Source organism: Triturus cristatus, chromosome 11, assembly GCF_964204655.1.
Source record: "Triturus cristatus chromosome 11, aTriCri1.1, whole genome shotgun sequence".
Taxonomy (NCBI): Eukaryota; Metazoa; Chordata; class Amphibia; order Caudata; family Salamandridae; genus Triturus; species Triturus cristatus.
In genome coordinates, this window is record NC_140594.1 from 143,502,350 (window position 1) to 143,519,284 (window position 16,935).

The 16,935-nt window shown below is 40.6% G+C and overlaps 2 long non-coding RNA genes across 2 annotated transcripts; both read left to right on the top strand.

Annotated features, from left to right (window-relative positions):
* Positions 1 to 2,349: 2,349 nt before the first annotated feature.
* LOC146783755 (uncharacterized) lies at positions 2,350 to 2,741 on the top strand. Its single transcript, XR_014970481.1, has 3 exons — positions 2,350 to 2,383; positions 2,473 to 2,568; positions 2,661 to 2,741. It is a non-coding gene; the product is annotated as an uncharacterized LOC146783755 (long non-coding RNA).
* A 5,710-nt stretch (positions 2,742 to 8,451) lies between these two features.
* LOC146783756 (uncharacterized) lies at positions 8,452 to 8,843 on the top strand. The gene is made up of 3 exons (XR_014970482.1): positions 8,452 to 8,485; positions 8,575 to 8,670; positions 8,763 to 8,843. It is a non-coding gene; the product is annotated as an uncharacterized LOC146783756 (long non-coding RNA).
* The last annotated feature ends 8,092 nt before the right edge of the window (positions 8,844 to 16,935 follow it).

The following is a 16,935-nucleotide window of genomic DNA, read 5'->3' on the forward strand; positions in this document are numbered from 1 at the left end:
TAGAGGCAATCAAAAAAATAATAAAAAACCACTTAAAAGTGATCCACAACAGACAATTGTCTGCGCTTAAACACAATCTATGTAATGGATAACCCAATATACCCTTGAGGGCTTGGGCAGATAGTATGTATGGGTAGGGTGTGCCTTCAAGGGGTTTATTAAAGACTTAGTTGTGTAACTTGTTTATAGGATAAATATATACCTATAACTGAGATCAATCTTATCTTTTGGTTTCCAGAAGGTTATACACCATGCAATAGTCAAATGTGTATACGGATCTCAATTTACATTAATTTCGGAATATTTATACAGTCAGAATACAGAGAAATGAAAAATAGACAAAAGGTGTGTGAGGAACAAAATTCATTTATATCAGTGAATGGTAGTAAGGGTACATAAAAATAAGACAGTTGTATATCACAAGGGAGGCATGATTATACATCCAGTTATTACTCCACTGTACAATATATCAAACACTTTTTCAAAGATATATGATCAATTATCTAGAAAGAAGTGTGACAGTCGACGTTTCGGTCTTCATACGTGAATTTGTGAGACCATCTTCAGGACAAGAAGTTTAAAAGTTGACCCCTATAAGTTAAAAAGTATATAATGAATATATAAACTATACAAAACACACACCTAAGACAAAAAATAATAACAATTTGAATAATCATTGAATAAAGGAAAGTCAATTCTGACATTTCAGAAATGTTGTATCAGTCAATTAAACATCAAATGATTGTTGAACAAGCTAAAATGATGAAACACTTTAGTCAAAGTCAGATGGTCACTTGTATTAGGGCTCCATCTTACTAAATTATACTGTACTTTAACAATAATCGTTTAAACCATCTCGTTTCATTTCATGGTTAGACAAGGCTAACTGTTTATTCTATGTCATCACTCATAATGACACATTCAAATGACATAATCAACGAATAAAGGAAAATCAATTCTGACATTTCGCAAATGTTGTATCAGTCAATTAAGCATCTAATGATTGTTAAACAAGCTAAAATGATGAAACACTTTAGTCAAAGTCAGATGGTCACTTGTATTAGGGCTCCATCTTACTAAATAATACTGCACTTTAACAATGATCGTTTAAGCCATAAATTCATCTCGTTTCATTTCGTGGTTGGACAAAACTAACTATTTATTCTGTATCTTCACTCATAATGACAAATTCAGATGACATATTTCTAGGGAGAGAATTTGATTCGTCCTTTCCTCAAAACTTAATAGATTGTGGGTTGTTGTGAATGCCTGAGGCCCTGTTTGGATCGAATCGCGACAAAGTTTTGTAATAAGGGGGAAGTTAGTCATGGTTGCACTTAAAGCTATGAAATTGAACACATAATAATGTGAAAGACTGTTATTGAATCACCGTGATAATCCAAAAAGGTTCAATATGTATTTTAGACACTCTGCTTGTAACAGCCCTTCAATATATGTAATTTAAATACTTGCAATCACCCTGTAACTAAAATGTATAATATCCGATCTTTGATTCTATTGATGGCATAGTAGTCATAAAGGTGGGACATAGAGAACCAAATAGGTATCTGTATACACAATCTTTGCTACCATGTGACGAACCAACTCCGTCCTGTATGCATAATGAATACCCTAATTTCAATTCTTGATGACGCAGTAATCATAAAGATGTGACATAGTATATAAAATATGTGTTTATATATACACAACCCTTGTCACTAAGGGTTAAATCAACCTCGTCTTGTGCATACAATGACTGTCCTACCTTCAACTTTTGGTCACATAGGTTTAACTGGAGGTACACTGTTGGAGTGTGTGTTCCGTGATATAAGTACGTCTAAGAACTATTAAGAGTTTATCTCAATAATTTATCCTACATACTTCGACTATAGGGATCAATTAGTTTAAAACAGAATATAATCAATATACCATCGATACACTAAAAGAATTTGACAAACATACTATATTCTAGCGTTGTTGATGCAAATATCCCATTCCAACATGGCCGACACGGATTTCTGTACCGACATACCATGTGACCTACTTACAAGTCCTATCTCTATACCGCCACAATATGTATATTTAAGACCAACCGATCTCGGCAGTTCCAATGCTCGATGCCGCGATTCAACGTAGATGACTGCTGTGCTCACGCCAGGTTAGTTGTTAGTTTTCGCCTGGCCTTTGCTTTCAATGCCCCTAAAGTAGTACAACTTAACCTAATACTACCCAATTTCCTTTTGCAGTAATTTTCGTGGGATTTAAGTAAAACGCCCCGTAACGGTGACAACAATTCCCATTGCTCGATTTACGCAGCAAGCGATCACAGCGCCATTCATATTGGGCTTAACTCTGTCTGAACCAACAGTAAGACCACTACGAGGTTGGTTGATATTTCTTTCACTTACTATGTGTGAGGTTATTAACAACTGTAACCACAACACACTAAATGCTCTCATTTTCCTCTTGCAGTTTTTAAATACACGAATGACGTTTTCTGCCGGTGTAACTACACAGTACCCTTAAGACTTCGACAGTTTGCCTCTCAAAAACCGCCAAATTTAAAAGGTACCTCGATATACTTTTACCTTTTTGGCTTAGATACATTTTCAGTCGCTCTAAAGCATTTAAGACTTACGATATGATTTCTCTTTACATAGCGTTAAGCGAGAGGTTTTAATTTAAATCTCGATACAAAGAAAGGAAGATATCCACGAATTCCATAATCAATTCAAAACACTACGAGGTAAAATTACTTGCATTAGTTAAATGATGTTTCTCTTGTTTAAAATACATATTGAACCTTTTTGGATTATCACGGTGATTCAATAACAGTCTTTCACATTATTATGTGTTCAATTTCATAGCTTTAAGTGCAACCATGACTAACTTCCCCCTTATTACAAAACTTTGTCGCGATTCGATCCAAACAGGGCCTCAGGCATTCACAACAACCCACAATCTATTAAGTTTTGAGGAAAGGACGAATCAAATTCTCTCCCTAGAAATATGTCATCTGAATTTGTCATTATGAGTGAAGATACAGAATAAATAGTTAGTTTTGTCCAACCACGAAATGAAACGAGATGAATTTATGGCTTAAACGATCATTGTTAAAGTGCAGTATTATTTAGTAAGATGGAGCCCTAATACAAGTGACCATCTGACTTTGACTAAAGTGTTTCATCATTTTAGCTTGTTTAACAATCATTAGATGCTTAATTGACTGATACAACATTTGCGAAATGTCAGAATTGATTTTCCTTTATTCGTTGATTATGTCATTTGAATGTGTCATTATGAGTGATGACATAGAATAAACAGTTAGCCTTGTCTAACCATGAAATGAAACGAGATGGTTTAAACGATTATTGTTAAAGTACAGTATAATTTAGTAAGATGGAGCCCTAATACAAGTGACCATCTGACTTTGACTAAAGTGTTTCATCATTTTAGCTTGTTCAACAATCATTTGATGTTTAATTGACTGATACAACATTTCTGAAATGTCAGAATTGACTTTCCTTTATTCAATGATTATTCAAATTGTTATTATTTTTTGTCTTAGGTGTGTGTTTTGTATAGTTTATATATTCATTATATACTTTTTAACTTATAGGGGTCAACTTTTAAACTTCTTGTCCTGAAGATGGTCTCACAAATTCACGTATGAAGACCGAAACGTCGACTGTCACACTTCTTTCTAGATAATTGATCATATATCTTTGAAAAAGTGTTTGATATATTGTACAGTGGAGTAATAACTGGATGTATAATCATGCCTCCCTTGTGATATACAACTGTCTTATTTTTATGTACCCTTACTACCATTCACTGATATAAATGAATTTTGTTCCTCACACACCTTTTGTCTATTTTTCATTTCTCTGTATTCTGACTGTATAAATATTCCGAAATTAATGTAAATTGAGATCCGTATACACATTTGACTATTGCATGGTGTATAACCTTCTGGAAACCAAAAGATAAGATTGATCTCAGTTATAGGTATATATTTATCCTATAAACAAGTTACACAACTAAGTCTTTAATAAACCCCTTGAAGGCACACCCTACCCATACATACTATCTGCCCAAGCCCTCAAGGGTATATTGGGTTATCCATTACATAGATTGTGTTTAAGCGCAGACAATTGTCTGTTGTGGATCACTTTTAAGTGGTTTTTTATTATTTTTTTGATTGCCTCTAAAAATAATAACGTAGATGTCTGAAGCAGAGACATTATCCTATACTGATGATTATATATTGAAAATCGCTAGCGGCCCCTCACTATTGGGCAATAAAGGCCTCACCGCCTCTTTTCCTTATGAGTCTGATCTTAATCAACTCGAGCGTCTTAAAAAGAAACTAGTACGAACAGAACTCCATGCTAAGTTTCTGACGGACTGTTTGAATGCAAATATCATCCCAACGGGTCTCCAGATCCGAAATGTTCCAATAATTTTTACTGACGACGAGGAATTTAAAACAGGCTTTAGCTTTTCTGCCAACAAATGCTCTCGCACTTGGATGGTTTTAAGTATAGAAACTGCCATCAGACAACTGAAGATCCTAGCTAAAGAAATTGAAACTCTAGAAAAAAAGATATTAGGTGACTCTGCTATTACTAACGGTAAATTCCTCCTTGATAAGGTACAGCAAACAATCAAAGAATTCGAGGAATTCAACGCTCATAAAAAAACAGAGAAACTACAAAACGATATCAAAAGATACAATAAAGAAAAAACGTATCCATACCTACAGAAGGATTTCTATAATCCTCAAAATTCTGCCCAAATACCAAAGAAGAGAATTACCTTCTCAGATACCAATTCGGATACTGGTAGCGATCAGTCTATAGACACAACCTACCGCCATTACGATCAACAACCTTCTACCTCTAGGCAGAATTTTTTAGGGCAGGACCGCCGAGGGACAGGTCCCCCTCGGAGACAACGGGGTTCCAAACGAGGATGGTACCGCAACCAATATACACCAGGGTTCCGTCAGACACGCAACCAGTATTACGAATGGTAGCACCTGACCAAACAATACCGATTTTCAACCTATCGGCTCATACCCTATCTGAACAAGAAATTGCGGTTCTTTCCTCAGGGTTGAGCTTTGTGCCTACCTATAAAAATGACCTATTCAACACTAAATTAGAAATCCACAAATTCTTCCGCACTGTGAGATTAAAAAACTTCTTCACAGGAAAGGAAAATTGTTCTGACAACGATGTCACAGGTCTAAAAAACAAATCAACGTTTTACCCCAGTAACTGTATGGTAAAAAAGGAAATACTAACATTTGAGAATGCAATTCTCATTGAGATTGATAATCTCTTCAAACAGAAGATACAATATAAATCTAATTTTTCAAAAGAAAAACAAGTTGCATTGCAAAATCTTCAATCACTCCCTAATGTCCTGATAAAACCCGCGGACAAGGGCGGTGGGATAGTCCTCTGGGACAAGGACAAATATACTGAAGAGGCTCTTAAACAATTATCCAACCCTCTACACTACAAGAAACTTGCAACTAATCCCACAAACAGACTTACTACAGAAATATCAAAACTGAGCAAGTTAGGTTTTGATGGTGGTTGGCTCTCAGAGAAAGAATCTGCCTTCCTCGTCAATAAAACACCGACCGTTCCTGCTATATATTTGCTCCCAAAGGTGCACAAAGACCCTCTAAATCCACCTGGTCGCCCGATAGTTTCGGGTTGTAACTCCATCCTGAAGCCATTGGCCCAATATGCAGATTTCTTTATCAGACCATTTGCTGTTAACCATCCTGCATATATCCGAGACACTATGGCTGTGATTAACATAGTTGAAAATTTTGAATTTGATCCCTTGAATGAATACCTGGTCACCATGGATATAGAGAGCCTCTATACGAATATCCCTCAAGAGGAAGTTCTACAGATTCTATGCAACCTTCTAGACACCAGAGCCAGACCACATCAAGTGCCTACAGAATTCATTATTGAATGTGTTCGTATCTCTCTGTGTGAGAATTTTTTCCTTTTTCAGAATACTTTTTATCAACAACGAAAAGGAGTAGCGATGGGAGCTGTTTACGCCCCAGACATTGCGAACATCTATGTCTCTGTATTTGAAAACGAATTTATATTCAATGTAACGAACCCTTTTTCCGCTAACATCATGAAGTGGCTTCGCTATATAGATGATGTCTTCTTAGTTTGGCATGGCACAAAGGAAGAACTCAACACCTTCCATGTCTGGCTTAACCATAGAAATGCACACTTGAAATTCACCATGGAATTTGACAATGCGGAGATTAACTTTCTGGATATAACTATCAAGAATGATATTTCTAACCATTTATATACCACCTTGTTTACAAAACCAACGTCCAGAAATACCCTGCTTGAATATCAAAGTCACCACCCTCAAGCCCTTAAAGATGGCCTCCCTTTTGGGCAGTTCTTGCGTTTACGCAGAAACTGTACCTTTAAAAATGACTACTTCATTGAGGCTAAAAAACTTACAGAAAAATTAAAAGCCAGGGGTTACCCATCCAAACTTTTAAAAAAATCCATGAAACGTGCATGGTATAACAACAGAGAAATGTTGTTGACTGTGAAAGATCGTCCACAACAACCTCATCTGGTTTGTGTCTCGACTTTCGGAACTCATGCTAATGCTATAAAGAAGATTATTAATCGACACTGGAATTTATTAAAAAATCTCCCTGAATTCCAGTCAAAACCCCTATTCTCTTTCAAAAGGGGAACCAACCTTAGAGACCGTCTGGTTAGAGCATATGAAGACCGTCCTAACAACACAGTAGACAACATGAGACAGCTGGTCCCCATTGTTGGACATTTTAAGTGTAATATGTGCTTAGCATGTAACACCTCGCAAACAATCAAAAAATGTACCATCAACGGTATTACACTCACCCTTAAATCATTCTCCAATTGTAATACTTGTAATGTAATTTATTGCATACAATGTCCGTGTAAATTACATTATATTGGCAAAACAGTTCAACCAATCAAAAAAAGGATTCTACAACATCAATCTCGGATAAGATGTCACACAGAAAATGCACCACTCGTGGAGCATTATCAGAGACAGGGTCATTCAGATAAAGATATGAAATGGTGGGTACTAGATGTGATCAAACCCTCAAAGAGACAAAGTAATGTAGACCGACTTTTGACCTTAAAGGAAGGTAAATTGATCTGCATGACAGATTTGATCAACCGTGGTCTCAATTCAACATCCGAATGGCACACTTTAGCTTGTCTCTAGACTTCAGCTACAATCCAACGACATGTAATCTTTTATCTGTAATAGATACTGGTCTATAACGTATAATCTATAAATAGCTCTAGTCTTATGTATAATTACTGTTTTATACTTGATCAAACTACCTGTGAGCTATTTTTGAACACTATACAGGTTTATACGATGTTGAGATCTATATCTATGTGTATTAAACTGTTGATGTTACAGCTGCTAACCTAAATACCACTGATGATAATAAGGACACTCTGCTTGTAACAGCCCTTCAATATATGTAATTTAAATACTTGCAATCACCCTGTAACTAAAATGTATAATATCCGATCTTTGATTCTATTGATGGCATAGTAGTCATAAAGGTGGGACATAGAGAACCAAATAGGTATCTGTATACACAATCTTTGCTACCATGTGACGAACCAACTCCGTCCTGTATGCATAATGAATACCCTAATTTCAATTCTTGATGACGCAGTAATCATAAAGATGTGACATAGTATATAAAATATGTGTTTATATATACACAACCCTTGTCACTAAGGGTTAAATCAACCTCGTCTTGTGCATACAATGACTGTCCTACCTTCAACTTTTGGTCACATAGGTTTAACTGGAGGTACACTGTTGGAGTGTGTGTTCCGTGATATAAGTACGTCTAAGAACTATTAAGAGTTTATCTCAATAATTTATCCTACATACTTCGACTATAGGGATCAATTAGTTTAAAACAGAATATAATCAATATACCATCGATACACTAAAAGAATTTGACAAACATACTATATTCTAGCGTTGTTGATGCAAATATCCCATTCCAACATGGCCGACACGGATTTCTGTACCGACATACCATGTGACCTACTTACAAGTCCTATCTCTATACCGCCACAATATGTATATTTAAGACCAACCGATCTCGGCAGTTCCAATGCTCGATGCCGCGATTCAACGTAGATGACTGCTGTGCTCACGCCAGGTTAGTTGTTAGTTTTCGCCTGGCCTTTGCTTTCAATGCCCCTAAAGTAGTACAACTTAACCTAATACTACCCAATTTCCTTTTGCAGTAATTTTCGTGGGATTTAAGTAAAACGCCCCGTAACGGTGACAACAATTCCCATTGCTCGATTTACGCAGCAAGCGATCACAGCGCCATTCATATTGGGCTTAACTCTGTCTGAACCAACAGTAAGACCACTACGAGGTTGGTTGATATTTCTTTCACTTACTATGTGTGAGGTTATTAACAACTGTAACCACAACACACTAAATGCTCTCATTTTCCTCTTGCAGTTTTTAAATACACGAATGACGTTTTCTGCCGGTGTAACTACACAGTACCCTTAAGACTTCGACAGTTTGCCTCTCAAAAACCGCCAAATTTAAAAGGTACCTCGATATACTTTTACCTTTTTGGCTTAGATACATTTTCAGTCGCTCTAAAGCATTTAAGACTTACGATATGATTTCTCTTTACATAGCGTTAAGCGAGAGGTTTTAATTTAAATCTCGATACAAAGAAAGGAAGATATCCACGAATTCCATAATCAATTCAAAACACTACGAGGTAAAATTACTTGCATTAGTTAAATGATGTTTCTCTTGTTTAAAATACATATTGAACCTTTTTGGATTATCACGGTGATTCAATAACAGTCTTTCACATTATTATGTGTTCAATTTCATAGCTTTAAGTGCAACCATGACTAACTTCCCCCTTATTACAAAACTTTGTCGCGATTCGATCCAAACAGGGCCTCAGGCATTCACAACAACCCACAATCTATTAAGTTTTGAGGAAAGGACGAATCAAATTCTCTCCCTAGAAATATGTCATCTGAATTTGTCATTATGAGTGAAGATACAGAATAAATAGTTAGTTTTGTCCAACCACGAAATGAAACGAGATGAATTTATGGCTTAAACGATCATTGTTAAAGTGCAGTATTATTTAGTAAGATGGAGCCCTAATACAAGTGACCATCTGACTTTGACTAAAGTGTTTCATCATTTTAGCTTGTTTAACAATCATTAGATGCTTAATTGACTGATACAACATTTGCGAAATGTCAGAATTGATTTTCCTTTATTCGTTGATTATGTCATTTGAATGTGTCATTATGAGTGATGACATAGAATAAACAGTTAGCCTTGTCTAACCATGAAATGAAACGAGATGGTTTAAACGATTATTGTTAAAGTACAGTATAATTTAGTAAGATGGAGCCCTAATACAAGTGACCATCTGACTTTGACTAAAGTGTTTCATCATTTTAGCTTGTTCAACAATCATTTGATGTTTAATTGACTGATACAACATTTCTGAAATGTCAGAATTGACTTTCCTTTATTCAATGATTATTCAAATTGTTATTATTTTTTGTCTTAGGTGTGTGTTTTGTATAGTTTATATATTCATTATATACTTTTTAACTTATAGGGGTCAACTTTTAAACTTCTTGTCCTGAAGATGGTCTCACAAATTCACGTATGAAGACCGAAACGTCGACTGTCACACTTCTTTCTAGATAATTGATCATATATCTTTGAAAAAGTGTTTGATATATTGTACAGTGGAGTAATAACTGGATGTATAATCATGCCTCCCTTGTGATATACAACTGTCTTATTTTTATGTACCCTTACTACCATTCACTGATATAAATGAATTTTGTTCCTCACACACCTTTTGTCTATTTTTCATTTCTCTGTATTCTGACTGTATAAATATTCCGAAATTAATGTAAATTGAGATCCGTATACACATTTGACTATTGCATGGTGTATAACCTTCTGGAAACCAAAAGATAAGATTGATCTCAGTTATAGGTATATATTTATCCTATAAACAAGTTACACAACTAAGTCTTTAATAAACCCCTTGAAGGCACACCCTACCCATACATACTATCTGCCCAAGCCCTCAAGGGTATATTGGGTTATCCATTACATAGATTGTATCCTCCAGGGGGGCATATTCTGGCAGCTGATCCATGACTTTCAGATGACAATGCATGCCTCAACTGTAAGTAGCGCAGAAACGTTCTGGAGCGTTGATCACGAACGTCCACTACTTCTTGCCCACTCGAAGAACCCGGTGAGCTCTCATTGGTGTCCCTCCAGCTGCCCCCAGCAGGTGAGTCATCTCTCCGCTGCCACATCTCATCCAACCAGGCCTGCACTTCGGATGGACTCGTGTAGAACCAGGATCTCCCATTAGCTATGATCTTGAGCTTTGCCGGAAAGAACATCATATATTTGATGCCTCTGTCTCTGAGAGCTCGCTTCACCCTGTCGAAGGTGCGTCGCTCCTGTTGCAACTTTAAAGTAAAGTCCGAGAAGAACTGCACCATTGAGTTCCCGTATGGGATGTCCCCATGCTGCCGAGCAGTCTGGAGGATGGTGTCCTGGTCCCTATAGTTGAGGAGTCTTGCAATGATCCTTCTAGGGGGAGCCTTAGGTTTCGGTGGGGGGACTGGAGCTCTGTGAGCCCTCTCAATTGTGAAGAAGGTGGAAAGATGTTTGGGTTTTAGATGGTTCAAGATGAGATTTTCAAGGAAGAGGCCCACGCTAGGGCCCTCCGCCCCCTCCGGGACTCCCACCACGTGGATATTGTTCCGGCGGGCTCTCCCTTCCTGGTCCTCCAACTTCAGGGCCACCTGGCGGTGTTGGTGGACCAGCAGCTGAACTTTCTCCTCCAATTCGTGAGTGGCCGACTGTAGGTCCAGGATGTTTGCCTCCGTTACTGTGACGCGCTCCGACGTTTTGTTCATATCGGCCCTCAGAAGATTCATTTCGATCGAAACGTTATCAATTTTTGTTTCTAGCGTCGTTCCGAGCACCTGAATGGCGGTCATGATTGAACCGAGAGACGGTTCAGAAGTGTCAGACTGACTGCCAGGGGCACCCTCCTCCGCGGCCGTCTGTCTTGGAACAGTGTACTTGTCCAGTTTATTCAACTGTACCGATGGGGCCCCTTTAGGCTTCATTATGAAACTGTCCCAGTCCCAGGAGAATCAACACACGTTAGGCCTCAGCTTCAGCCCTTCACTCACCAGCGTTTACACATGGCGCCGATCGCGCCCGCCAACTACATCAAAGATCCGCGTTAGAGGAGGGGTCGTCACAAGCTCAACACCCCTTCAGGAGTTTCAAAGCCACCAATCCAAAGTTGAGCGTTAGGTCTCAAATGCAGGTGTGCCACGTAGGCTAAACTTCAAAAGGGCCCTGCCCAGTCACTGTATCCCAGGGACGTCAGTCAATATTCACCAACTGCAGAGGCCCTAAGACTTTGCCCCGCTGCACACACGGTCACTTGGGGCCAGAACCCTGACTACCAGGGTAGCACCAATCACAGGTGCGGGCCACGGACAGCCAGCAAGGGAAGCAACCCGAGGGAACACCCCCAAGCAGCACGACCCCACCACCATACTCCAATGGGGAAGCCCTAGGTGTAGCTGGTAATTGTAAGGGCACGGTGCGCTAGAGGAGATCACGTTTCTTCCATAAAGGGCTCAGAACATCCAGCCGAGCGCTCAAGCAGAGATGGAGGTCGCCCCTGGACCCATGGGACAACCTCCGTAGTATTTCACACGCAGTCCAGATCAGTGGCGTTAAGGCGAGGGGTGAGTCACTCTCCACACCCTGCTCAAGATGGCAATCAGTGGGACAGCGGTAACGTTTGCCATGATGCGTGGTCCGTCCTCAGCCCAGCGTGAATCAGGGTAACCGGCCGGTGCAGCCACTCTGAACCAAAGCTCTGCCGATGTCTCACGGGCCGCATAGGGTGATCTCGCGGATTGCGAGCGGTGCCCACCAGCACCTCCCCTGCAGCGGGGCCACCCCTCACTCACCTGCGAATGTCGCTGGGGGTGAGGCGCTCTCTCGCCAAGGTCCCATCGTTACCGGAGGTACTGCAAGCCCACAGCCACCTGACACCGCCCGGCTCTCAAGCGTACCGGGCGGGTATGGCAGCGCGGCATTCAAACGTCAGGGCTCAGCACCAGCTCCCTCAGGCAGTGCTCCTCCTCCACAGGATAGAAGAGTAATGCACTGTCGTGACACCGCCAAGTCTCTCCACAGGCCGTCACGTACATTAGTCCCCCAGCTCCGACAACGTGTAACTCGGCGGTTATAAGGCACAGCTGACCGGGGAGAGCCGCATTCAGCCGCTTCTTGCTTCCCGCTGAGATATCTTCGATAGTTGCACCACACTGTCGGATAACTGCAGGATATTTTTGGGCTGTCGTCCCGGCCTCGACAGAGCTCTTCCCTTACGTGGCCATCTTGGCAGATGCCAGGTCATGCCCCCTAGTTACATTTTTTTGGGCAGTTTTAAAACCGCCAACACTGCCCAAAGGTATTGGAGCACTTTACATAAGCACCAGTTACTTTAAGTGAAGTTTTATATAGCGCTGCCAACAACCAACACCATCAAAAGGGATTGGAGTGCTTTACATAAGCACCAGTTACTTTTTAGTGAAGTTTTATATAGCGCCACCAACACCACCCAAAGTATTGGAGCACTTTACATTAGCACTAGTTACTTATTTTGTGCAGTTTTAAAAACACCAACACTGCTCAAAGGTATTGGAGCGCTTTACAGAAGCACAAGTTACTTTTTCGTGAAGTTTTATATAGCGCAACCAACACTACCCCAAATATTGGAGCGCTTTACATTAGCACTGGTTACTTTTTTTATGCTGTTTTACATTAGCATCAGTTACTTAAAACAAGGGCACTTTCATTTTTGTAGGCACGGCAAGGCTACTTTCTCCTGCTTTTACCCCGTTCTTTACTGCTTTCTCCTTCCTCTCCCCCAGTACTTTCTCATGTTTTTTCCTTATTTTACTGCTTTTTCCTTCCTCTCCACTCCCCCGTTTTTCTGAGTGCTTTCTCCTGCATTTTGCCATGTTTTTTTACTTCTTTTTCCTTAGTCTCCCCCATTGTTCTGACAGTTTTAGCCTGCTTTTGTCCAGTTTTTCCTGCTTTTGCTTCTTTTTTTTTTACTGCTCCCCCCCCCCCCAATGTCCAGACTGCTTCTGCCCTGATTTTTACCTTCCTCTCCTTCTGTTTTCCCTCAAGTCACATTTCAAAAATTAAACAATACAAGGCAGCAAACTAAAACATATGGGCTGTCAAAAAGCCCTAGAACGTCACGTTTTAAATTAAAAGTTTGGATTAAAACTTTTAATCTATTCTGAACGAAGTCATTCATTTCAAAACCCACGCCCTCTCTGCAACGCTGGGAAAAGACAGAGGCTGCTTATCTCGCTCAACTCTCTCTCCGTCTGACTGGAGAGGAGCCAGCGCAGTGTGCACTTGTTGCAGGCCAGATTTGGGGAGGGGATGGGGGCAGGTCGAAGTTGGACCATGATTGGTCCAGCTCTCGATTTATGGCAGGATATGCGGCAGGCAGGTATCATTGGTAGCTCTCAGCTACCCAATGACAGTGCTGCCTCGCCTGCCTGCAATGCTGCCTGAGCCTCCTGTGTGGCTGTTTAGACCTACGGCCGGAGCAGTCCCAAGCCATTGCTAGCTGTGAGCGCTATGCTACATTTAATTGAAAGTAGCACAGTGCTCAGCTATCAATGACTGTCACATGACACATGCACGGCACCTGGCACCGCCTCCGCAAAATGGTGCCCGCACCGCCCGGCCGTAGCACGCCCTTACTGGACTGACTGACTCTCAGTCTCCCTGGCTCACTGACGGTGCGGGCGGCGGGCTCCATTATTTTTGGTAACATGGCTCTTCGTCGCACTCCAGCAGCCAAGCGTGTTACTGGGCATGCTGGAAACTAGTGCCAGCATTACAAAAAAGAATGCCACCTACTGCCCGGACCACAGTCTGCAGAATCTACAGTTGTGGAAGTCAGGGATGTCAGGAGTTATTGCGTAAGAAGATCAGCTGCCATTCGTTCCTGAAAATCAACGACCAAAGTTGCGAACTGAATCCAGTGCATGTCACTGCTACATCAAAGAAGACTATGTCACGCTTAGATTACTGCAACGGCATTTATCTGAATGCCCAAAATCAACATCTTGATAGGCTTCTATAGCTCAGAATGCAGCCGCCAGGCTTTTGACAGGCATACCGAAATTTGTTTCGGTAAAAAAAGAGTTAACCCGGCTACACTGGCTCCCGGTGAAGCAAAGGGTTTGTTTTAAGGCCTTATGCGTAGCATTTAAGGCTCTCAACGGTACCAGCCCTGACCATTTGAGGCAAAAATGTAAATGGTATGCCCCGACCAGGACCATGAGGTCCAAAGGAGCAAAAAATGCTCGGATCCCCATTGTTAGGAAATCCAGCTGGGGAGGCAGGAGCTTTATTACCTGCGCGTCCAAAGCTTGGAACGAGCTTCCGTTTTTTCTGAGAAATGCCGGAGACCTTCTTTCTTTTAGAAAAGGTCTGAAAACCTGGCTCTTTACTCATTGAATCCCCTCTGACCATCGCTTAAACTGAACTCGGCGCCAGGACACCCTAGGGTAATCGTGCGCTTTTATAAATTTAATTGACATAACATAACTATAAAAAGGATGACATAGATGTCAGTTAGAATGGTAAAATGCTCACTTCTACGGGATATACTGTGCTCCTTGGCGTTGAACATGGCGGGCATTTTTTGATATATTATATTGTATGATACTGGACTTGCGACCTATACATTAGATACGGTGCGCTTTGTGAGCAAATAAAGAGGAAAAAAGACGCATTTGCAAAGCCAATAAGTCTCGGCTATGCAATGTATTTCCTGGCTTTTTTAAATATTCTTAGCTCGGCAGCCATGGCGAAAAACATTTATAAAGACAGTAGGGGAGACCCATTGCATCTGCAGACTGCAAACTGCAGTCTTGAATGCTTGTTTATTTTGGGGCAATCCTTCTTTAACTTTATATATTTTTTCAAACGTTCAGCCATACTGCACAGAAGACGTGCTGCTGTGCAATACTCGTTAAAAACATTAACAAAAGTGTAGTTTGTTCTACTTACGCCTACTACATGTGTGGCGGGAGGAACTTAAAAAAACACCTCTGCTTGAAACATGTTCTACCACGGCACTAGTACGGCCTGCACCGGTGATCCGGTGGGTGTGGAGGGGGCACGTGCCCCTCCATGCCCCCCCCTGTGGACGCCCATGGCTATACCCCTATCAGTTAGAGAGCGGATGATCATGTGCTGTATTACCTGCACAGGCTTAGTTTCTTGTATCCCGAAAATCTGGCCTAGATTCTGGACACACGTTGGACACCCCTGCCTTACCCCAGACTAGGTTCTTGGTTCACCAGTTGCTGGATGCTTGTAGTAACACTGATGGAGAATAAATGAGCACCCCCAGAGCCGTGTGTGCTGGATGAAGGCAGGCATGGCCATAAACTGGCCCACAGCTGCACCAACAGCTAAGGAAAACACACCATGGCCTGTGTTGAGCCTGTCTGTGAGCTGGCTTGTTTTGGAAAAATACAGGGATGCCTTTCATAGAAGGACTCCATCTCTCAAGCTGTAGTTGTTCATCAGACCTCATTTGGCGGAGTTTTCCTTTCAAGTTTTCTCAGAGCTCACCCCAATGCGTTTTATTGCATATCATTTGGCATAGACCTGTGCTGCTTTTATAAACATTTTTTAATAGAAACAAAAAAGTTTTAGTAAAGGCAAAAAACCATTTCCCCCATTTTGATTGCAATTTATTTTTTAAACTTTCTTTAAGGCGTATCGTTTAGCACATATTTGTTGATTTAGCTCTACTATGTAATTTTAGTGGTCACATTTCCACCGTTTGTTATTCTTTAATCACTGGGAGCACTACTGTATGGTCTAATATTACTCGAAGCCCCAGGTTTTAATATGCAATGTTATTTCATGCCTTCATGCCAAGAAAACCCTCCCAGAAGTGGCATCGTACAGAAGTAGATTTAACTCTGCAGAGAATATGGTACTTAGTTCAAAGGTTACCCTATGTGTAGCTTCTCTCACGTGAAGAACATATTGAAATTGAGGCTTAGGAAGATAAAGTGATGTGACCAGGATCACTCAATTTAGTCCAATGTGGAAGCTGGGATTAGAAATGTTTCCTACCATTAAGGGAGAGGGCAATTCATGGTTATTTTCTAATAAATATTATTTATTCTATTCTAAATTGAAATCTTCTCTGATCACCTTGCGACTGTCTGCATTCACTTCTACATCACATCATACCTGATTAGACAGTCAGGGATAGATGGTACGTCACATTCACGGAAAACACAAAGTTGGCCGGTAGAATGCCTGCAAAGGTATGGTACCACAAGATCAAAGTTTTAATATTGACTTCCAATTATGTCAACTTCACGAAATTGACCATCATCATATTTTCAAAGTAAGTAGGAGTGGAGTTAAGTATAGCAAATCTATACTTGACAATGTATCGATAATTGCTGTAAGTGCAGTTCCAAATTACCGACTTTGATATTGTGAGGTACAACTGAGGCGGGCTTGCTTGAACTCCCTGACCGGTTCACTCTGGCTCGGAGAAGAAGCATACCGCACTGGTTTCAGCCTTGCTGGGATTCATTGGTGGGTGTAGCTTGCGTCCAGTGCACAGAACACACAGGACCCACATCTGTACTTACCTGTGATGCTAATGACGTCACACAGAGAAAAACACTAAAGTGATGG